Source organism: Spinacia oleracea, chromosome 1 (genome assembly GCF_020520425.1).
Source record: "Spinacia oleracea cultivar Varoflay chromosome 1, BTI_SOV_V1, whole genome shotgun sequence".
NCBI lineage: Eukaryota > Viridiplantae > Streptophyta > Magnoliopsida > Caryophyllales > Amaranthaceae > Spinacia > Spinacia oleracea.
The window spans coordinates 89,774,033-89,799,438 of NC_079487.1; the positions used below are offsets into that span (position 1 = coordinate 89,774,033).

The following is a 25,406-nucleotide window of genomic DNA, read 5'->3' on the forward strand; positions in this document are numbered from 1 at the left end:
TTCCATGCGAATTATTGATTTAATTAAGAGTTAATGGTGGAAAGTAACTTACTTAGTTACTTTGCATATTTTTGGATGTTGGACCTCCAACAATGGGTTATTGAATTTTGAATATTGTCTTAATTATAAGGTTTTGTCTGGAATTTGTTGGTGCTAGGTTTCTGTGTTGAGATGAGGTCCACTATGAAGAGGTCATTCAATCCACAAGAAGAGGTGGGAAGTAGAAAAAAAATAGGGGGTGAGGATCACAATTGTACTTGACAATTGGGGGGTGAGTTGAATTTAGTTTCAGATAATGCATACAGTGGGTCATGTTCTTTGTTGTTGTTGTTGTTGTTGTTGTTGTTGTTGTTGTGTTGATTTCAAAGTTTTGTGAGGTCTGCAGGGAGAAACCTAACTTGAAAGTTGGTATGAAGAAGAAACAGAAGGCTAAAGTAAGCCACTGTTCGGAGGAGGAGTCATACAGCTGCTCATCTGATAAAGACAATGACAATTAGTCAATTGAACAAGATCTCAAACAATTGCTTAGAAGGATGAAAGGAAAGAGTAAAAGGCACAAAAAGGGAGGAAATGCATGAGCATTTACGCAAGAGGAAGAAGGTGGATAGTGAGATCCTTAGTGCAGTTGAGAAGGTTAAAGCTCGCGGTGTTGTCGTGAAGATACAATTTTTGAACAATAGGAAGGTAATGGTTTAGATATGTATGTAAGCTTGTTCATTGACAAACATTTGTTGATCTAATACGGTTGGCTTAATTTTATAGCAGCAAACGAATGTGAAATGTCGAGTTGAAGCATTTTCCACCTTATTAACGACATTCGATGAATCTAGGAGAGAGGTAGTGAAAAGCATGGGGTTTGGGGGATTGTTGGATTTTCAGTTGGCCTACATACCACGACAGTTTTGCTACCGGTTGATGACTAGAGTTGATGACGGTATCCTGTATTGTGGCGATGGTACTGGGTTTCCTTTGGGTTCAAACCAAATCAGATGTGTCCTTGGGATTCCAATGGGTCCCAAGCCAATACCGACAAGGTTAAAAGATAATGCAATAACATATATTGGAGTTGAAGCGGATTGGTCATCTGTACGGGGACAAAAAGACCATTTTGGTGGCCACAACAGAGGTATCTCTGATAGATTATTATGAAGGTGAGAACTTTTATGAGCTAGTATCTGATAAAGAAAGAGGGAGTTCAAGAATGCGTTCTTAATAGTTGCGCTAGCAGAAATACTATACACAACAACGAATGCACAACAATTGTCAGGACCATTGCTACCGTGCTTGACTGTGGCGGATGAAGCAATGGACTATAATTGTGTTCTTTCATACTAGACTGGTTGTGTGATGGGGCAAGAAAATTCCAACTAAGTTCGTCCGAAACAGATATGTTGCTGGATGTGGGGGCTGTTTGTTATTCTTGATAGTGAGTAATATTTGTTTCATACTAGTAATTAATTCATGTATTCTGTTGTAAATGTTTATTTTTTTTGTTATACAGTGTTTTTACTTGGATCATCTGAATCGACATCCTATGAGTTAGGGTGTGTATCCAAGAATAAATTAAGGTTTAGACCCAAGATGTTGTTAAGCTAGCGTTGGAAGACGACAAACTAGAAACAAATAACTATGGTGGACTATCGCTGAGAAGTGTAACCTAATTTAGTTAGGGAAAAAAGCTTGCCTTTGAATATGGGGGTAAAACTGAAATTATGGATCATTGCAGTTTATAGATGTGGCCTATGGGGATTCACATCCCAGGATTCTTGTAATCCCCGTAATTTTATTATATTTTATTTATATACTTTAACGTATATTTAATATATTTAAATGTAATTTACGAATTTTAGAAATGAATATGTAATTAAAATATAATTATGTTATTACATTTGAATATTTTAAATGATTTATGAAATCAAAATCGATTTTTGAATTTTACATTGAAACGAATTCGGATTTTGAAATCACGTTCTATTGAAATTAGAAAGCAAATCCTAAATTCTAAATTCTACTCCTAGCCCAATTGGGCAAAGCCCAAACCAACAAAACCCCAAAACCATACTCCCTTCTCTTTTCTAATTCACTTAAAACAAATCAAGCCCTTCTCTCTCTCCCCTCCATACTCACGTGAAACCAAAGAAAGAGGAAACCTCCACCCTTCCTCCAATCTCACGCACCAACTCACAGCCGCCCTCTCTCCCTCCACGCCGTCGCCGAGCCGCCGCCGCAGCACGCCTCAGCCGCCGCCCAGCACGGTAACACCCTCCTCTTCATCCTCCTTTTTCGTCTTCTCTCTTTATTTCCCTCTGTTTTTCGAGCCACCCTAACCCTTCGTGTGTCGCAGCAGCCCGAGTCGCACAGCCGCCGCCAGGTCGCGCCGCCGTGCCCAGCCCTGCCGCGAGCCACCTCCGTCCGCCAGCTCTCTCTCTTTCCTCCTTATTGAATTGGTTACTTTCTTAAACCCTAAGTAACTAATTATTTTAAATTAAAGCTTGTTAATTTAGATTATGTTCTTAAATTAAATTTATAATTTTTATGGTGAATATGATTTTCAGATTTGATGTTGAGATTAAAAACGAATTAATTTTCAGTTTTGATTAATTAAAATTAAATTAGGGCTTAATCATGATTTATTAGTTTGAGTTATGTTTTCTTGAATTAAAGCTATGGGTTTTGTGATGTAAATTATAAATTTAAGATTATATGAATTTTATAATAAAGTTATTGATTTTCAGATTATCTAATGACATTGAAATATTGGTTTTGATGGTTTAAAGTATGAAATTCAAGGTTTTTATGATTTTTAATCATGATAGGTTGAGTATGAATTATTGAATTGGTTGTTTTGAGATACTAGGAACGTAGATTGACCTTGGTGAAGCTTTTAAATGAATTAATATTGCTGAAAATTTAAAGTACGATGTTTGCAAAAGTTTTCAACGAATTTCAATCACTGGTTCAATAATTATGATGCTAGGAAAGCAAATGTTCAAGTTTTGATATTGGGGAAAGTTCTAAATCTATTTAGGATGCATTTAGAATGCTTTATTATGGTTGTCAATGATTAGAAATTGATTGAGATTACTTGTTGGATTGTTTAGGCGGAGAATTCTCTTTAGGCGACTTTTGAAAGTGTTAAGGTGGCCTATCAGTTTGTTTACACAAGGTACGTACATACCTGTGTGCTTGGAATGTGTGCTAATTGTTGAAACCATGTTGCATTGTTAATGAACTTGGTTTTGTTGATATCGTTGATGAATTTAGTCAGGTTGAATATTGCATGTTTAATACTGTTGGTTGGACATATTGAACCTATATTGCATTTTGAGGATTATAGCATGTTAGTATGGATGGTTGATACAAACATGTTTGATTGGGAACACTAGATTACCTTGTATATAATTCAGATCAGTGGATTGTTGTTCCCTTTTAGCTTTTTCACTACTTTATGAGGGCCGAGGACCTTATTTAGTAAGTTGAAACCTTATACCCATATACAGGGTTGATCAGTATTAAAAGAAGGATTGGAGTTAATTGGAATGAGTTTTGTTTGATGCCTTTGTGATCACTTACTTAATTCTAAGATAAAAACAATTGTAAATAAATGTGGATTGTATGCCTTATGTGATTGTTGAGTCATAACAGGGTGTCAATTTGTAAATCATGTAAAGTGAAACTGAGTAGCAATAGCTTTAGACTGTGCACGTCTAAAGTGACGGACAAACATGAGTTGGGGTTCATGGTGGTAGCCCATGGCCTTTAATTCGGACCGGATTGATCACCGTGTCCTATTTTTATTCAAACGTTCCTCGATATCGCAGGTCATTGAGGTTACGGAGTCGCGCCCGTACCTCGTCTTCCTTAGTGAAGCATCTAGCTAGAAAACTCGGTCCATTGTCTATTTAAATTAAAATAATATTATTGTTATAAAAGTCCAGTCCAGTCTAGCCTAGCCTAGTTAAGTATGGTCGTTAAATTATCCTATTTTGTCTGCCCTTGTTTATGTTCATTAGTATCATGTTAGGGTTGTTCGTTAATAGTATCATATTAGGATTATTATTGTTTTAGTATGTAGTACTCAGCTTTGCTGATTACGTGCTTTGTTTGTGTGTGTTGATCATGGCTATGCCTTATTGATCCTGTGATGACCCATCTTTGGTGAGCAGTCTCTAAGGATCAATAAGCGTTTCCCATCTACAGGTTTGAAGATGATGCATCATTGGGATCGGGATTAGAGAGCTTGTAGTTATATTTTCTTTATTAAGTGATTTGGTTTGTTAACTTAAATTTGAAATTTGTCGTACTATTCGTATTTCCTTATTTCAGTTAATTGGTTTTGGACCTAATATGTAATAAGATTATTTATGAACCTAAAAGTTAGTTTTATGTTTTCCGCTGCAAAATTTTGAATAAGCCGTTACGTTTTCACACGGGCGATAATACTTTGATAATTCCCTACAGTTATATTTAAAAAGGGTTATTTTAGAAAATGAGAATTGTCGGGGTGTTACAAAGTGGTATTTTTGAGCTAAAGGTTTTACTGACATTTCGTGTCTACCTTTTTAAATTTTAGGCACCTAACTAACTAATTAGTTACATAAAAAGAATTTCGTTGAAGTATACTACAACTAGTGAATAAATTGAAAATTATTAGTTAGAAATGTTTGAATTTATTTTAAAATTAACTCTTGAATTACACGCTTTGAAATCGTTCTTGTTTGCGTGACTTCATGTATTTCGTTTTTTTTTTATTTTAATTATTATTTTCGTAATTAAAAAAAAAAAAATATTACTGCTGCTACAGTACCGTGATATATATATATATATATATATATATATATATATATATATATATATATATATATATATATATATATATATATATATATATTGTATTTATTTATTAATTATTTGTCGTTTAAATAATTATTCGTTTAAACAAATTAATTCTTATAAATCATTCTCGTTTTATTCTTTTATGCTTCAATGTTTGATATACTATGTTTATTTTGAGAGATGGGTAGCATAGGAAAGGGCATATAGAATAGAAACATTGTATCTGCATTATGTCAATATGATTGTACTTTTGTGCCTGCTAACTGTCGTGTCTTTCCTATGCTTTGCCATTAATACATATTCTTACTTGTTGTGTATTGTGGGATCATACGGTAAGCGAGAGTACTAATTACTAACATAGAAACTATGTTTAATTGTTATAGATCACTAATCATGTCTGGAATACAAGGAAATAAAATAGGGAGCAATTCTAACCCTATTGTTCTAAGCGACGATGAAAATGAAATGGATTACGAGTCTGACATTAACAGTTACACCAGCCATGAACTTGTTCTGTGTCGAGTTTTAAGAGCAGGAGAACCTGATAGTGATGATGAAGCCCTTCGTGAATTTGATCGTGCTAGAGGGTAAACTAGGGTCGATATTTATCAAGCTGTTTTGAGACCTGAAAGCGATTCGGAGCCTGAGTTTGAGCATGAATTTGGGTTTGAGTTCGAACAAGAATTTGAGTTTGAGTTCGAGCATGAATTGGAGGTTGAACCTGAGTTTGAGTTTGAGCCTGAACATGAACCTGAACCTGAGCCTGAGCCAGAGGAAGCTAATCATCAACTTCAAGGTCTACGAAGATCCTCTAGGCCAAGAAAAGAAGCTTATTATTTTGATATGGATGACGATGATGAACTTAAATATGAGTTATTCACCCTAGAAGGTTATAGAGAATCAAAGGACAAGTCTGATGATGTTTCCCTTTAGCTTTGCTTACACATTTAGTTGTGTGTGAGAAAAATGTTGGACAATCCGCCCAACCATAGTTTATGTTTATATCGTAGAACCTTTTTACTTTATTTTGAGAACAGGTGTGTGTTAATATTTAGGATTGTTATTGACATTCTTCTGAGAATTAAAAGTTAGATTATTGACTATCTAAAGGATCAAAGTTTTACGGGCACGCAAGGGGAATGTTTTCTTCTTTTACTCTAACTTATTATTCGTGATGATTGAAGTTATTCCTTGTCTCTCAGTTGAATGTTTTGCATGATTGTTCATTTCGTGCGCATTTTGAATGTTGATGTGATATTGCATTGCTAGAGGATAATGTAAGTAAAGTTTTGAACCTGAATTAGAGTATATTAATTTCAGGTCGCGCTCTAGGATGGCCAATAATAGTGACCTAGATGCTGCTATTCGCCTCTTGGCGGAGAAACTAACCCAGGAAAGAACTGAGTGCCCCGATTCTGCAGGGGACATGTTTGAAAGGCTTGCGAAAGTTAAGCCACCATACTTTAAGGGGCAGGCAGACCCCACCTTCCTTGAAAACTGGGTCAGGGAGTTTGAGAAACTATTTGGGGCGGTAAACTGTCCTGAGCATATGAAAGTGGGCCAAGCTGTCCTCTACCTGAAAGATGAGGCCGACCTTTGGTGGAGGGAAAATGGGACTAGACTAAGTGCTGCTGAGGGATTCAATTGGGATTCTTTTATTGTTGCTTTGAGGGGGAAGTTTTATCCTCCTTTTATGAGGAAGCAGAAAGCCCAGGAGTTTATCAACCTTAGGATGGGGAATATGACCATTGCTGAATACTACAGTAAGTTTATAGCTTTGTCGAGGTTTGCACCTGAGGTGGTAGCTACTGAGGAACTAAAGGCTCAGAGGTTTGAGCAGGGGTTAACCGATGAGATCCAACTGGGATTAGGCGGGGAAACCTTTACGTCCTTAGACATTGTGTATGGAAGAGCAGCTCATATCTATGGCCTGCAGACCAGGAGAGACAAAAAGAATATTGTTGTTGGGGATAAAAGGAAAGAGTTTAATGCTAGGGGAAGTCAGGGGAACTTCAAAAGGAATAGAAATGGAAATGGGAATGGTAATGGCAATGGTAACTTTCAGGGAAGAAATAATCAGGGGAATAACTACACCAACAAAAACCAGCCTAACAGAGTGCATCACTGTAAGATGTGCAACAACAATCACCCTGGGAAGGACTGTAAGGGGGAATTGGTAACTTGCAACTACTGTCGTAAGAAGGGGCATAGAGAGTATGAGTGCTTTACAAAGCAGAAGAGAGAGCAGAATGGTAGTGGGAGTAGTAACCAAGGGAAACCAGGGTTTAACCATTCGGGGAACCAAGGTTCGAAGCCTGCTGGGGCACCAAACAACCAGGGAAACCAAAACAAACCTGCCAATGGAAACAACAATAACAACAAGGCTCCCGGAAAGCTGTTCGTAATGAGTAGAAATGAAGCTGAACGTTCTGCAGACATAGTTTCGGGTACTTTCTCTATCAACTCCTTACCTGTTAAAACATTGTTTGATTCAGGGGCAACATATTCTTTTATTTCGACCTCTATTGTTAAAAATTTGAAGTTAGTAGATTTTGAGGCAATTGATTTACCTGTTAGTATGCCTAATGGTGCAACAATAAGGTGTACGAAACTATTTAAGAACTTGCCTTTGAAGATAAAAGATTGCACTTTTCCATCTAATTTGATAGAATTTAGTTTGGGGGACCTAGATGTGATTCTGGGGATGGATTGGCTAAGCTTATACAAGGCCAGGATAGATTGCGAGATTCAGAAAGTAAGCCTAAAGAACCCTACTGGGAAATCAATATCATATAGACGTTTTGGGAAGTCTAGGAACTTTGGGGTGATCTCCGCATTACAAGTGAGGAAATTGGTCAATAAAGGGTGTGAACTATTTTTCTGTAGTGTCCAAGATGTGAGTAAGAGAGTTGGGGTAAAGATAGAGGATGTCCCAATCGTAAGAGAATTTGTAGATGTATTTCCGGATGAGATTCCGGGTATGCCACCGGCTAGAACCCTTGAATTTACCATAGAGTTAAATCCCGGAACCGCACCTAAATCCAAAGCACCTTATAGGATGGCACCCCCAGAAATGAGTGAGTTAAAGACACAATTGCAGGACTTGTTCGACAAGGGGTACATTAGGCCTAGTGCATCACCGTGGGGAGCTCCAGTATTGTTTGTCAAAAAGAAAGATGGGAGTATGCGGCTATGTATTGATTATAGGGAGTTGAACAACGTAACAATAAAAAACAAATATCCTTTGCCTAGGATAGATGACCTGTTTGACCAGTTGAACGGGGCAAGTGTATTCTCAAAGATTGATTTGCGTTCGGGATATCACAAATTGAGGGTAGCTGAAAAAGACATTCCTAAGACTGCATTTAGGACTCGTTATGGCCATTATGAGTTTACAGTAATGCCTTTTGGGTTAACCAATGCACCCGCCATATTTATGGATCTGATGAATAGGATTTTCCATGAGTTCCTAGATAAGTTTGTGGTGGTATTCATTGATGATATTCTGATCTATTCGAGGAATGAAAAGGAACATGATGAACATTTGAGGGTTATCTTGGAGACGCTTAGGAAGAACCAGTTGTATGCAAAGTTCTCTAAGTGTGAGTTCCGTCTGGAAAAGGTAGCATTTTTGGGGCATTATGTGTCAAAGGAAGGAGTCTCTGTGGATCCTGCCAAGATTCAAGCCGTGAGTGAGTGGCCTACTCCGAAGAATGTGTCTGATATTCGGAGTTTCTTAGGTCTAGCTGGGTATTATAGGAGATTTGTGAGAGATTTCTCAAAGATAGCAAGACCCATGACCAACTTGATGAAGAAAGAATCAAAATTTGAGTGGAGCGAAAAATGTGAGGAAGCCTTCCAAATTCTCAAAGAGCGTTTAACCTCAGCACCTGTTTTAACCTTGCCTGATGGGAATGAAGGGTTTGAGGTATATAGTGATGCGTCGAAGAATGGGTTGGGTGTGTATTACAGCAAAATGGGAAGGTGATTGCGTATGCGTCGCGTCAATTGAAACCACATGAGGCTAATTACCCTACCCACGATCTAGAGCTAGCTGCGATTGTTTTCGCTTTGAAAATTTGGAGACATTACCTCTATGGGGCAACATGTAAGATCTTCACAGACCACAAAAGCCTAAAATACATTTTCACCCAGAAAGATCTCAACATGAGACAAAGAAGATGGTTAGAGTTGATCAAGGACTATGATTTGAACATCCAGTACCATGAGGGGAAAGCAAACGTAGTTGCCGATGCATTGAGTAGGAAATCTAGCCATAGTATGAATGTCTTGGTAGTGCCTGAAGAGTTGTGTCGAGACATGCAGAGACTTAGCCTGGAAATAGTAAATCCTGGGGAAACCAAACCAAAACTGAGTGCATTATCGTTGGGGTTGTCTATATTCGAGGAGATTAGAGAAAGTCAAGCTGGGGATGAGTACTTAGGGAAGATCAAAGAAAAGATGGGTCAAGGGAAGGAAGTGGATTTCAAGATTCATGAGGATGGTAGTTTGAGGTTCAAAGGGAGATGGTGTGTACCACAAAAGTGTGAAGAACTCAAGAGACGTCTTATGGATGAGGGGCATAATACTCCATATTCTGTGCACCCTGGGGGTGACAAGTTGTACAAAGACCTGAAGCAAATCTATTGGTGGCCTAATATGAAACGGGAAGTTGCCGAGTTTGTGTCTAGATGCCTAACCTGTCAGAAAGTCAAAATAGACCACAAAAGACCCATGGGGAAAGTTCAACCTTTAGAAGTGCCTGGATGGAAGTGGGATTCCATTTCTATGGATTTTGTTACTGCCTTGCCTAGATCAAAGAACGGAAATGATACCATTTGGGTTATTGTGGACCGTCTAACAAAATCAGCCGTGTTTATTCCGATTAAAGAGACATGGAAAAAGAAACAGCTCGCAAGGACTTACATTAAGCATGTAGTGCGGTTGCATGGGGTCCCAACCGATATTATCTCAGACCGTGACTCAAGATTCCTCTCGAAATTTTGGCAAAAGGTCCAGTTGAACCTTGGGACAACTTTGAAAATGAGCACTGCTTTCCACCCTGCAACCGATGGTCAGACTGAGAGAACTAACCAAACTATGGAAGATATGTTGAGAGCTTGTGCAATTGACTTTAAGGGTAGTTGGGAAGACCATCTAGACTTGATCAAATTCTCATACAATAATAGTTACCATGCAAGCATTAAGATGACACCTTTTGAGGCACTATATGGGAGAAAGTGTAGAAGTCCCACCTGCTGGAATGATTTCAGTGAAAATATAGTTTTGGGTACAGAATTCATTGAGGAGACTGTCAGGAATGTAAAAATGATTCAGGCTAGAATTCAAGCTGCCCAGGATAGGCAAAAGAGTTATGCTGATTTGAAAAGAAGAGATGACGAATTTGCAGTGGGTGATAAAGTGTTCTTGAAAGTATCACCAACCAAGGGTGTGATGAGATTTGGGAAAAAGGGCAAGCTAAGTGCCAAGTATGTAGGCCCATATGAGATTCTGCAACGAATAGGGAAAGTAACATACAAGTTAGCCTTGCCAATGGAGTTCGAAAAGATGCACGACGTGTTTCACATTTCCGAACTAAAGCGCTATATCCCTGATGAGCGTCATATCTTAGAGCCTGAGAGAATCCAGATTGATAGTAGCCTCACATACGAAGAAAGGCCTGTGAAAATCCTTGATAGAAAAGTGCGTAGTACACGCAATAAGGACGTCAGCATAGTGAAAGTGCTTTGGTCGAACCACGAGTACGAAGAGGCAACGTGGGAAGCTAGCCGAAGCTGAAATGAAGATCAAGTATCCAGAGTTATTTTCTGAGGTGAGTTACGAGGGCGTAACTCGTTTTCTTTAAGGGGGTAGAATGCGATAGAAATTCGCGCTTTTTACCTATTTTTATGATATTTTATGCATTTTATGCTTATTTCTAGGAACCTTTACATGTTGATGCAAGTAAATAGATCCTCCGCATAAGAAAATGTGTTCTTGAGTATTACAAGTAACGCTTAGTTGGCAAAAGAGTGCACAAGAGTGGCACAAAGTACTTCTACAATAAGAATAAGTTGAAAAGTTTGGAAAGATATGTGAATTTCCGTGTCAAGTTTCGGGACGAAACTTCTTTTAAGAGGGGTAGATTGTAATCCCCGTAATTTTATTATATTTTATTTATATACTTTAACGTATATTTAATATATTTAAATGTAATTTACGAATTTTAGAAATGAATATGTAATTAAAATATAATTATGTTATTACATTTGAATATTTTAAATGATTTATGAAATCAAAATCGATTTTTGAATTTTACGTTGAAACGAATTCGGATTTTGAAATCACGTTCTATTGGAATTAGAAAGCAAATCCTAAATTCTAAATTCTACTCCTAGCCCAATTGGGCAAAGCCCAAACCAACAAAACCCCAAAACCATACTCCCTTCTCTTTTCTAATTCACTTAAAACAAATCAAGCCCTTCTCTCTCTCCCCTCCATACTCACGTGAAACCAAAGAAAGAGGAAACCTCCACCCTTCCTCCAATCTCACGCACCAACTCACAGCCGCCCTCTCTCCCTCCACGCCGTCGCCGAGCCGCCGCCGCAGCACGCCTCAGCCGCCGCCCAGCACGGTAACACCCTCCTCTTCATCCTCCTTTTTCGTCTTCTCTCTTTCTTTCCCTCTGTTTTTCGAGCCACCCTAACCCTTCGTGTGTCGCAGCAGCCCGAGTCGCACAGCCGCCGCCAGGTCGCGCCGCCGTGCCCAGCCCTGCCGCGAGCCACCTCCGTCCGCCAGCTCTCTCTCTTTCCTCCTTATTGAATTGGTTACTTTCTTAAACCCTAAGTAACTAATTATTTTAAATTAAAGCTTGTTAATTTAGATTATGTTCTTAAATTAAATTTATAATTTTTATGGTGAATATGATTTTCAGATTTGATGTTGAGATTAAAAACGAATTAATTTTCAGTTTTGATTAATTAAAATTAAATTAGGGCTTAATCATGATTTATTAGTTTGAGTTATGTTTTCTTGAATTAAAGCTATGGGTTTTGTGATGTAAATTATAAATTTAAGATTATATGAATTTTATAATAAAGTTATTGATTTTCAGATTATCTAATGACATTGAAATATTGGTTTTGATGGTTTAAAGTATGAAATTCAAGGTTTTTATGATTTTTAATCATGATAGGTTGAGTATGAATTATTGAATTGGTTGTTTTGAGATACTAGGAACGTAGATTGACCTTGGTGAAGCTTTTAAATGAATTAATATTGCTGAAAATTTAAAGTACGATGTTTGCAAAAGTTTTCAACGAATTTCAATCACTGGTTCAATAATTATGATGCTAGGAAAGCAAATGTTCAAGTTTTGATATTGGGGAAAGTTCTAAATCTATTTAGGATGCATTTAGAATGCTTTATTATGGTTGTCAATGATTAGAAATTGATTGAGATTACTTGTTGGATTGTTTAGGCGGAGAATTCTCTTTAGGCGACTTTTGAAAGTGTTAAGGTGGCCTATCAGTTTGTTTACACAAGGTACGTACATACCTGTGTGCTTGGAATGTGTGCTAATTGTTGAAACCATGTTGCATTGTTGATGAACTTGGTTTTGTTGATATCGTTGATGAATTTAGTCAGGTTGAATATTGCATGTTTAATACTGTTGGTTGGACATATTGAACCTATATTGCATTTTGAGGATTATAGCATGTTAGTATGGATGGTTGATACAAACATGTTTGATTGGGAACACTAGATTACCTTGTATATAATTCAGATCAGTGGATTGTTGTTCCCTTTTAGCTTTTTCACTACTTTATGAGGGCCGAGGACCTCATTTAGTAAGTTGAAACCTTATACCCATATACAGGGTTGATCAGTATTAAAAGAAGGATTGGAGTTAATTGGAATGAGTTTTGTTTGATGCCTTTGTGATCACTTACTTAATTCTAAGATAAAAACAGTTGTAAATAAATGTGGATTGTATGCCTTATGTGATTGTTGAGTCATAACAGGGTGTCAATTTGTAAATCATGTAAAGTGAAACTGAGTAGCAATAGCTTTAGACTGTGCACGTCTAAAGTGACGGACAAACATGAGTTGGGGTTCATGGTGGTAGCCCATGGCCTTTAATTCGGACCGGATTGATCACCGTGTCCTATTTTTATTCAAACGTTCCTCGATATCGCAGGTCATTGAGGTTACGGAGTCGCGCCCGTACCTCGTCTTCCTTAGTGAAGCATCTAGCTAGAAAACTCGGTCCATTGTCTATTTAAATTAAAATAATATTATTGTTATAAAAGTCCAGTCCAATCTAGCCTAGCCTAGTTAAGTATGGTCGTTAAATTATCCTATTTTGTCTGCCCTTGTTTATGTTCATTAGTATCATGTTAGGGTTGTTCGTTAATAGTATCATATTAGGATTATTATTGTTTTAGTATGTAGTACTCAGCTTTGCTGATTACGTGCTTTGTTTGTGTGTGTTGATCATGGCTATGCCTTATTGATCCTGTGATGACCCATCTTTGGTGAGCAGTCTCTAAGGATCAATAAGCGTTGCCCATCTACAGGTTTGAAGATGATGCATCATTGGGATCGGGATTAGAGAGCTTGTAGTTATATTTTCTTTATTAAGTGATTTGGTTTGTTAACTTAAATTTGAAATTTGTCGTACTATTCGTATTTCCTTATTTCAGTTAATTGGTTTTGGACCTAATATGTAATAAGATTATTTATGAACCTAAAAGTTAGTTTTATGTTTTCCGCTGCAAAATTCTGAATAAGCCGTTACGTTTTCACACGGGCGATAATACTTTGATAATTCCCTACAGTTATATTTAAAAAGGGTTATTTTAGAAAATGGGAATTGTCGGGGTGTTACAATTCTAATGGACTTTGGCGGAGTGGAGAAGGAACTTCACTAGTAGATGTAGATGTGGTTGAAAAACATGTATTAACTCATCATTAGTTAATATGGAGAAGCTTGTATTAGTGGCTATAGGTGTATGGTTTCATATTTGTGCATGTGCTAATGTTGAAAACAATTGTATGTGGGTTTTGGAGATATTGACCCCATCATTAGATAGGACAATAAATGAGGCTATTTAGGCATCGATGCATGCAGAACGGAATGGAGGACGCAATCAGAGCTGAAAAACTGATGAGTTTGTGAAGAGCATAGAGAGGGGCATGTCTAAAACAAGTGGGTCTAATAAAGCAACTGGTGGGTTAACGGATGAAGAGGACAATGATGGCGAACACAATGATGATGATGAAGAGACTGAGTTTTCTAGTGGACATAAGCGCATCCTAAAACCACACTTATTAGATGACTTATTGTTATTCCGGAAGTGACATGTACAAAAATCAATGGACATGCGGATGTTGATGTTTGTCAGAGCGTGGAATGATGATTCTCGGTAAGAAAGATAATTATTGTATGTACAATCATTTTAAGTGTTTGAGTGACTTGTATATTTGTGCTTGTTTACAGTCATGGCCAAGTAGTTATTACATGTGATGGAATGGATGCAAATCAGAGGGATTGTTATGGGATTGTGGGTTCAAAAGCGCATGTTGGTGATGGGTATGTACGGATGGCTTCTGTCATGCATACGAAGTTATGAGAAACTAAGTTTGCCAATAGAAGCAAGCGCATCATGCTTGACCCCAGCTATGTAGTATGTTTTCTATTATGATTTGTTATTGCAAGTGGATTGTGTATGTGTTGAATACCATTGTAATTATTCAGATGAGGATTATGTAAAAGAGGAATGACCATACTGAACACGGTTGGAAGTATGTCAAGGCCTAGCTGAACCACCCATTGTCTGATGTTGGCAAGGTGAGTAAAGGCGATGTACTTCATGTGTTCTAGGTTTAGGGTTTAGGGATAATGTAATAATTAGTTGACTATTGATCTTTCAGTTATTTGTTCCAATATTGGAAGTGCCCCAGGAAAATCCTAGAGAAGGTTAATGGTGGTGCATTTCTTTCGACTTTAAAGCGAAGGCCATTTGGATAATTGATTCATTGTACAGTGAGTCATACTCCCAGCACAGTGACATTATATCAAACCTAGTAACTGTTGTTCCAATAAGTGGTGGTTTTATGTGGTATACATTTCCCAAAATGACACCAATAAGTCAACTGGTGTATACATATCCACACAGTTGAGGTGCTTGTGCAGTTAAGTGAAGGTCGGTGGGTGCTAGAGAAAATTTCTAAATGGGCAAAGAACACTGTTGAGGTGCTTGAACCTAAAGACAAGTAAGTCTTCTTTACTATAAGAATTAGTAATCTTTGTCAAATGGTTGTTTTGTCCTTTATTTAAAATTGTTTATTGTGTGAGTACTTGTTTGTATGTGCACTATAGCTCGGCATGCGGAGTGGTCATTCTGTGTGGTATTAAGACGTGTATGACCCGATTTGTTAGCAGGTTCGGAGTGGTAAGTAAACTTTAATATCACATTTTTTTTCTATTATAGTTGTAAGGATTTTGTTTGTTAACGTTGTTTTCCTTGTTCATTTTGTTTCTTATACAGAGCATGATTATAAATTCAAGGACGAACTTGCTACTTGAAGATGTGCATTCAGACCTCAATGGAATCAAGAACACCTTTGATCAGCTGCTCTCAAAAGAAAGGAAGCGAAGGAGATTAACATAGTATTGTTCTAGTTTGATGGTAAATTAAATCAATTTGTGTAACTTTTGGATGATCGTAAAACATTTGAATATCATGCCATTCATTGATATCCTCCCCGGGGAGGGTAGTTGTGACTTGTATTGTTCCAGTATAATTTTTATGACAAGCACATATTATGACTAATGTTCCGTAAGTAATATTCCTTGCATACATTAGAAATTATTAAATGTCTTATAGCACAAGTGAAATGAAATTAATAATTGTGTGCACACATGAAACAAAAATAATAATTTTCTTGTAGCACAAGTGAAATTAATAATTATGCACAAATTAGAAGGAAATTTCTTAGATGTTGATAATAAACAAATTCGCCCCTATACATAATAGATTTTATATTGAATATATATAAATTCCGTAACCCTGAATATATATAAATGCCGTAAGTTCGTAACAATAGATTTTATACATGTCGTAACCCTAAGTAACACATAAATGTCTTCCAAAATGTTGATAATGTGAGGTTATGAACAATATATTCATGCGGAAAAATCATAAAGGCAAGGACCCAAATTAATTGCAACATAATCAATTAGCATAATTTAGTATACATACAATGTGATCCCTAGCTCCGTAGATAGTCCACAGCACGTTCAGATCTGCCTTAGGTTCAACCAACTAGGATATTCTCTAAGGTTTTATGCACTCGGGGACTCACAATATGTGATAGGAAAATATTAAACTCTCTTGAATTTAATGTACGTTGTCGTGTTATAAATTGTGATCATGAACCACATATTTATACTAGGAATCGAATAACTAAACCCATTATGATTCTAGTTAAACATAACTACTTAGTATTCTAGGAATAATCAAACACTAATTAAGTATTAGATTTGTCCTAGGATTCTAATTAATGTAGGATTAAGAAAACGAACAACTTATGGCCCAAGTAACTTGGCGCCTAAGTTGATGGCATGTGTGTGGGCTTGTGCCTTGGCGCGCAAGGTTGACTTGCCGCCCACGCTGCCTTTCAGGCCACAGTGCCTTGGCGCGCACTGCAGGCCAGCTGGGAGCTGGCCCATTGCTGCTACGCTGCTGGCCCATCGCTGCTGCTCCGCGTGCGCAGGCCTGTTGGGCGCTGGGCCTAGCGCTTACACTCGGCCTTGCGTCTCGCAGGCTTGCTCGTCTAGCAGTCGCTCGTCCTGCTTCCGATTCCGGAATTTATTTCCGATTCGAACAATATTCACGTTTCCGATAAAATTTCCAATTCCGACAATATTTCCGATTTCGACAATATTTCCGATTCAGGTAATATTTCTGTTTCCGGCAATATTTCCGATTCCGACAATATTTCTACTTCCGTTAATATTTCCTGAAACGAACCATATTTCCATTTCTGGAAATATCTTCGACTTTGATAATATTTATATTTCCGTTATGAACCATATTTCCGCTTCCGGTAATATCTTCATTTCCGGCAAATATTCTTTCTTTGTATTTTGATGATTTTAGCTCCCACTGGAACCAAGATCCATCATTTCCGAATGACCATAAATAGAGTACCTAATGAATATTATACTTACTTAAATACTTGATCCGTTCACGCACTATTTGTGTGACCCTACGGGTTCAGTCAAGAGTAAGTTGGGGATTAATAGTATTAACTCCACTTGAACTGAAGCGGCCTCTAGCTAGACATTCAGATCACTTGATCTCACTGAATTATTAACTTGTTAATTAATACTGAACCGCATTTATTAGACTTAACATTAAATGCATACTTGGACCAAGAGAATTATTTCCTTCAATCTCCCACTTGTCCTTAGGGACAAGTGTGCATTTCCTAATTCTTTCGTCGCTCGATGCCTGCTCATGAATATAAGGTAAGAGTAGTCATCCTTATTATGTCCAAAGGTATTTCTCGGTGTCAAAGTTAAAATGATCAAATAAACAGATAATCATAGCCTATGATTCATCTGAGCACGGCTATGCACTTTACAGTTTATAACTCTCTGAGTGGCCTTGTAGAACTTTCAGTATATCATCTTGATTTATGGGAGGACAATCCCGATCTTGTGATCTTGAGTTTAGACTTCGTTTGATAGGTGATTACGTGCACGTTGCCATTATAGTCTCCTTTTACGATGCGACGCTTGACAACGTCAAAGTAACCAGTTCTCAAACAAGTAATCTCAAATCACTCAGGTATTGAGGATTATTGTCTAATAATATAATGAAATTTACTAATAAAATATTTTCATCTCTTACAGTAAAGTTTCATAGGTCTAACCGATACCAACCTTATCAAGTAAGTATCTATGTAAATGATTGCGACATTGTCATGTCCACATAGTATAAGAAACAAAACTACTAGTCATCTTGTATTCTAGTCGTCTAGTGTTTTATATGCGTCCACTTTTATAGAAAACTTTCGACCAGGGACCATTTTCAACTCTTGACATTCAAGTTCACTTGATAGACATTTCTTAGTCACAAGACTGGTCTTGGCAGTCTATCTTGAATATTGCCAAATTGAAAGGACTCATCATTTAATAAACCACAAAATTAAATGGAAAAATGAAATTAATCATTTCTATGAATGGGGAACCAAAATGTTTTACAAAGTATTAAACTCTAAAACTTTAAAACATTCATTCAGGACATCAAAGCCATTATCCAACATGCTTGATTCCCATAGCTGTAGTGTGCGAGTTGTGCTTCGCTTGCGGCAGTGGTTTAGTTAATGGATCTGAGATGTTGTCGTTAGTTCCAATCTTGCTTATCTCGATTTCTTTTCTCTCCATGAATTCTCGTAGAAGGTGAAATCTACGAAGTACATGTTTGACTCTCTGGTGGTGTCTAGACTCCTTTGGCTGTGCAATAGCTTCGTTATTGTCACAATATAAAGCTATTGATCCTTTAATGGAGGGGACTACACCAAGTTCACCACTGAACTTCCTTCGCCAAATAGCTTTCTTTGTTGCTTAATGCGCAACAATGTACTCTGCTTTAGTTTTAGAATCCGCAATAGTGCTTTGCTTAGCACTTTTCCAGCTTACTGCACCCCCGTTGAGGCAGAAGACAAACCCAGACTATGATCTGAAATTATCTTTGTCGGTTTGGAAACTTGCGTTCGTATATCCTTTAACAATTAATTCATCATCTCCACCATAGACCAGAAAATCATCTTTGTGCCTTTCTGTATGGGTTTACAATTAAATACATAACATGATAGCGGAATAACCCCAAAGCCATGAAGAATTTATAAAGTACAAATCAAGCATTACTTACGTTTGTAGCGTGTTTTCCCTTAGTCCAACGAACACGAACACGAACAAGAACTCCAAATGTCGTTCCTCTACATGGTTCACCGACACGTTCCTATCCGTCTTGAGATTGATGGCTTTGACCTCACTCAAGAAAGTTTAGCTTTTGGGATGAACACTCTAATGGAGGCACAAAGAGAATTAGGGTTTCTCTTTCCTTAGGTTAGAATATTATGATTGCATTAGGTTAGGAAAACATGTAGACTAGATTATTATAATAACCTATCTAATGAGCCAAGCCAACTGACCTAGCAAGGAGCTCGACCGGCCAGCAAGGCCCACGACCACGCTGCACACATACGCACACAATAAAACACGCAGTGGGCCTTGGGCCGTCGCTGCTGCTGCTGATGTGGCTTCCTCGCGCGCGCGCAGCCAATGCAGCAAGGCCATGGGCTTGGTGCCTTTGTGTGCCTTGCTCATGGGCTTTCTCTCGTGTTTTCTTTATCAAATTATCATCCGATAATTTATTTATCGTTTTCGTACTTAACGTCCATTGGCGTACGATACGATTATTTGTTTCGCCTAGCTTACGAATATACACAACACGATATACGATTTTACGATCCAATGTTAAATCGTATAATTTATGTTTTCCGAACTAATTTCCCCAAAAGCTATTAAATTAATTTACGATTCATTTAATCCGATGATCCGTTACATGCCAATGGTGTGACCTTATAGGTCCAGTCAAGAGTAAGCTGTGAGCCTAATTAGGATTAGAACTCACTGATCGGAAGCATTGCTCCAACAGCCTGTTCCGATCACTTGATCTCACTGAATTAATTGTTTGTAATTAATCTGAACCTTTGGTATTAAACTAATGCACATTGGGTGAAGGACATATATATTTCCTTCAGTCTCCCACTTGTCATTCAGACAAGTGTGCATTCACATTCCTTTGTCACTTAGTGTTACTTGCTGAACATAAGGTAAAATCCAAGCCATCCTTATTAGGACCAGAAGTGTTCTCGGATTACTGACTTTAACTGTTAAACTTTTACAGAAGGTTAAGCCTTAACCATTCTGAGCACGACCATGCATTTTCACAGTATCTAACTCTTCGAGAGGCCTTGTTACACAACAACACCATATCCCATCAAATATAGGAGGACAATCCAGTCTTGTAATCTATGAATACTCACTTTGATTCATAGTACGCCCAATAACTGCTTTTATAGTCTCCTTTTATGGTGCAACGTTTAGCGAGCATCAAATCGAACTAATCTTCAAACGAGCAATCATAATTACTCATGTTTTGAGGAATGGTTCTGATCACCATTATTGAGAACTACTTATGACATGACTTTAATCTCTTAAAGTGTTCTCATGGTCAATCCGATACAAGATCCAATAAGTATCTATGCAAAAGATTTCTGACATAACATGTCCATCTAGTTCAAGAAACTTAACTAAAATCTACTTGCAATCTAATCTTCATTAGTCATTGGTCGTCCAAACTTTCAATGACCTGGATTAGGGATCCTTTGTGACTTCAATATTAAAGTTCACTTATGGTTGTTTCTTTGTCAAAGAATCCATCTTGACATCCCATTTGAATGATTTGAATCACTTGGACTTTCTCATTTAATACTAAACCACAATTAAATGAATATGAAATAAATAATTTCACAAATATGAAATGGTTAAACCAATTGTTTTAAAACACAAATCCAACAAATGTTCTAAAACAAAACTTAGAAAATCAAAGCCATTCTCCAACATGCTTGATTCCCATGGTTGATACATGTGCGTTGTACTTCACTTGTGGCAACGGTTTAGTCAATGGATCCGCGACGCTGTCGTCAGTTCCAACCTTGCAAATCTCGATTTCTTTTTCGTTCAACAATTTCTCGAAGTATATGAAATCGATGTTGTACCTGCTTGGACTTCTGGTGGCTCCTAGGCTCCTTTGCCTGAGAAATGGCTCCATTATTGTCGCAATACAAAGCCATTGGTCCTTTTATGGAGGGGACAACCCCAAGTTCTTCAATGAACTTTCGAATCCAAACAGCTTCCTTTGCTGCTTCTGAGACAGCAAGGTACTCGACTTCAGTTGTATAATCCGCAATAGTGATTTTCTTAGCACTTTTCCAGCTTACTGCTCCTCCATTAAGGCATAACACAAAACCAGACTGTGATCTGAAATCATCTATGTCGGTTTGAAAGCTTGCGTCCATATAGCCTTTAACAATAAACTCATATGTACCACCATAGACCAGAAATTGATCCTTTGTTCTTTTCATGTATTTTAGGATATTCTTGGTAGCAGTCCAATGCTCCTCTCCTGGGTCTGACTGTGTAGACGCCTACATTTGTCCCTAGGCCCGACACGGTGTGTTCGATGATGAAACCAAACACCGCTTGACTAAGTTTTCCTAAATATGCTACGAACGATCCATGGCTGACTGATGATCCCATAAACTACACTTTCATTTTTAGAAACTACTATTTATAGTAACTGCTATGTCTGAACGCTACCCAGAATGGCAACTGTATAAGATAAAATATTCAAGAGTTTAAATCGCATTACGATTTATCATTGGATAAAGGGTAAGAGTTGCATCCCAACTCGTATTCCTAAGGATAGAAACCGTGAGTGGAATTCGGGTAAAAACCGATAAGACTGGAAAAGTGAAGTAAAACACCATCACTAGAAAATTCTAGAGTTGGCAATCTAAGCGCCACAATTTTCCAGCGCACAAATCCTAAGCGCCGTTATATTCCGGCGCTGCAGTTTGTTCCTCACACAATCACGCAAAGATAGAGTTAATCCAGCTGTCACCAGAACACATCTGACGCTGAGATTTCAAGCGCTAGAAATAACCAGCGCTCTTGTTCCAAGCGCTGGAAATTTCTAGCGCTGTACAGATCTCAGTTGAAAAACTCACATTTCGAAGATTTATCTTATTCTAGCCTGTTTTACTATAAATAGGGCCTCTGAAATCCGGAAAATAACACACATTCCTAACCCTAAACCCTAAGCTTGAGTATTGACCCGAAGCTTTTCTCTGTCCCGAATTCGTGTGTCTGCCGCATTTAACACTCTGTTAAGAAGACCCTGCCCTCACGATCATCCGAGTTATTCTGAATACTACCGAAGTGATGCTGAAATCCCAACCCAATTCCTAAGCCTAAAACATACAAAAACTCTGGAAGAATCCCGTCCCGCAGTCAGTCGATCATTAGAAAGTTCTAAAGCCAAACGGAAAGCTAGTAAAGTCAAGTGGTAGGTGTTCCTGAGAACCGCAGTAAAGCCTACGCTTTGTTGTAACCTGAATCTATATTTTACTGTTTTCGTCACCATATAAATCTGTTAACTTTAATCTGTTATATTTCTCACGCCTAAATCAGATAATACTTGGACAAACCGGTTTATTGCTAAGCACCTTAAATCAGCCTAAATCAGCGTTTTGACATCTGTTTAGTAATATATGTGCATTAAAATCAATCCAGAGTAGTAATGTAGCATAACGCATGTCCCATCGTCGTAACAATTGAACTAGTAAGGACCGCGCCGCGTGGGCTAATGCCGGGCACTCCACGTATTAGTAAACGTCCCCCGAATTCTCAATCTCTGCTCCGCTGGATGTACGTTGAGGGATCTCCACACCAGGGATCACAAGGGAACATATGGCCATTGTGAGTCAAACATGTTTGCACTCCAGGCATATCACGATAACCGGGTTTTGTTAGTTTTCTTAAACTGAATGGCGACTCCTACAGACTAGTAAAAAGAGGCTAATGCCCACAGTTAGTTCCTATTTACTTAATATGCTTGCCACATCCAGAGGGGAAAAGTCGTGCGGGCCGTACACTCTTTTAGAGGCGCACCGTCGTGTTTTTCGACCCCCTCACAGACTGGTACCTGCTCGTTGCAATGAGTGCGAACGAAACATCCGGCCTTGTACAAATCATAGCATACATGATAGATCCAATAGCCGAAGCATATGGAATTCCACTCATCTTCCTACGCCCATCAGATGTCTTGGAACATTGAGTCTTGCTTAGATATACGCCATGTGACATGGGTAGATGGCCTCTCTTGGCTTCCATCATACGGAACCTATCTAGAACTTTGTCAATGTAAGTGCTTTGGCTTAGTTAAATTAACCTCTTAGATATATCCCTATAGATCTTGATTCCCTATATGTACTGTGCCTCTCCTAAGTCTTTCATTAAGAAACACTTTCCAAGCCAAGTCTTTACAGACTCCAGCATAGGAATGTCGTTTCCAATAAGCAATATGTCGTCAACATACAAGACCAGGAATGCAATTTTACTCCCACTGAATTTCTTGTATACACAAGATTCATCCTGATTCTTGATGAAGCCAAATTCATTGACTGCTTCATCAAATCGTATATTCCAACTCCTTGATGCTTGCTTCAATCCATAAATGGATTTCTTAAGCTTGCATACCTTTCCTTGATTCTCTGGATCGACAAAACCCTCCGGATGTGTCATAAACACAATCTCTTCAAGAACACCATTCAAGAAGGAAATTTTGACATCCATTTTCCATATTTCATAGTCATGAAATGTGGCAATCGCAAGGATTATCCGAATAGACTTAAGCATATTGAATGGAGAAAAGGTTTCATCATAGTCAACGCCGTGAACTTGTCTGTAACCTTTTGCTACCAATCTAGCTTTGTATATGTATAAAATTCCATCTTTTTCTTTCTTCAATTTGAAGACCCATTTGCTTCCGATAGGTGTAATCCCATCCGGCAAATCAACAAGTTCCCAGACTTGATTTTCAGACATGGAGTCTATCTCAGATTTCATGGCCTCTAACCATTTTGTGGAGCTTAGGCTCGTGATAGCTTGTTTGTAGGACATAGGTTCATCACTATGTAATATGAGATCTTCTAAGTTTTCATTTAAGAGGACACCTGTGCATCTATCTGGCTGAACCTTAGTTCTATGTGATCTACGAGGGGCAACAACGTCTTGAGGAACTACTTCCACTGGCTCTTCTGAAGGCCTTGGAGGTTCTTCACCTTGAAATACTTCTAAAGAGTTCTTGGTTCGTTGTTCGTCTCGAATATCTTCGAGGTATATTATTCTCCCACTTGTCAATTCGGAAATCGAAAGGTCCGACCAGGTCATTCATGTCGTCAATATTCATCTTCTTCTTTCTTTGATTTCTCCGATTATATGTAATTTTCATCTTCAATTTCCATGAAATCAATGTAATTAGCTACTCGGAGGAAGAAGGAGGCATTCATGAAATTGGAGAAGAAGAAGGAGGAGAACTAAAATGAAATTGGGGTTTGATTTTCGCGAGAAACGAAGCTAAAATTTTCCCGCTTAGGTTTTCCCCATCCCGTTAGAAAGAGTTACCACTCCGTTTTCCCTTTTCCCCCTTCTTTTTACATAATTTACCTTATTTCTATTTAACACGTCTTTTTTTTGTAGCGCTATTGGTTTGCCTCGCCCATAGCGGCTATTGTGTAGTACTTCCCCGTCAATGCTCTGCCGTCTAAACACATGAGTTAAATATGTACCAAATATTACAGATATAACAAATTCTTTATGATAGTTATGTAAACTTTATCACTTCATTCAAGTTAGAATGTGACAACTTATCAAGACATTATATAGTTGTGTGACAATTGGATATGGACTACAGAAACGCAGAGTGCGTTTATCAAAATCGAGATTAAACTTTAAGGTTATTTTATGGAATTGGCTGGTATAAATTACAAAGTTGTAGACACCTAATTTGTGTCTCCCCTTTGGGATGATGACGATACCATTATCCTTGTTAGGTGATTGGAGTAACTCCAGGCGGAAATCCCAATTGCTAAGAATATTTCCAAATTCAAGATCCAAAATCCAACCCCCGAGTCTGTTCCCCTTTCGGTTCTGGGTACAAAATACAACTTTCCAAATCAATTTCAAAATCCAAGTACAATCTCATCTAGTAGACCATCCCATTGGTTTTACTAGGCCTTTTCCACTCAAAATCATATAAGGCAAGTCAAATTCGGCGCCGACCCACAAAACCGAGCATGCCGGGCCCCGTCCCGTAAAACCGGAATTCAAAAACCCGAGAAAGGCTTGTTTGTAGACGCTAAACGATGCCTTATCCTCCAAGCAAATACAAAACTCCAAACCTAATACTATTCGTACAACAGGTACAACACTACAAGACGAAACAAGGACGATTCCCCGTCCTTGCTTTGGCGGCATTCAAGCCACGTCACCAGCGCCCAGCGCTGGTCCAGCTCCCTGCGCTGACGTGTGCTGGTGCCTTGCACCAATTCCTTCTATAAATACCCCTCATTTCCAGCATAATGAGAAGGAGAACAACAATACAACGTCGTAATTTCGACATTACGCCTCAAAATACAACTCAAAAACTCCTCAAAAACACATACAAAATTCCCAAATTCAAAAAAAAGCAATTGGGAGCTCTTGCCTAAATCTAACTAGGTAAATCCGAATCCCATTCTAATTTACTATGTTGCTTTGATATCTAAATGATTAGCAAGTTGGTGTTTTTAATCATTCAAAAACACCACTTGCAACAATCACACATGTTTTCTAAAAATACAAACTTTTTCAAAATACAAAATA

At 38.0% G+C, this 25,406-nt stretch overlaps 2 long non-coding RNA genes across 2 annotated transcripts; both read left to right on the forward strand.

Moving 5' to 3' along the window:
• Window positions 1–2,356: 2,356 nt before the first annotated feature.
• LOC130466012 (uncharacterized) lies at window positions 2,357–4,393 on the forward strand. Its single transcript, XR_008926027.1, has 3 exons — window positions 2,357–2,447; window positions 3,102–3,166; window positions 4,167–4,393. It is a non-coding gene; the product is annotated as an uncharacterized lncRNA (long non-coding RNA).
• Window positions 4,394–12,309: 7,916 nt separating this feature from the next.
• Window positions 12,310–13,609, forward strand: LOC130466013 (uncharacterized). Its single transcript, XR_008926028.1, has 2 exons — window positions 12,310–12,382; window positions 13,383–13,609. It is a non-coding gene; the product is annotated as an uncharacterized lncRNA (long non-coding RNA).
• The last annotated feature ends 11,797 nt before the right edge of the window (window positions 13,610–25,406 follow it).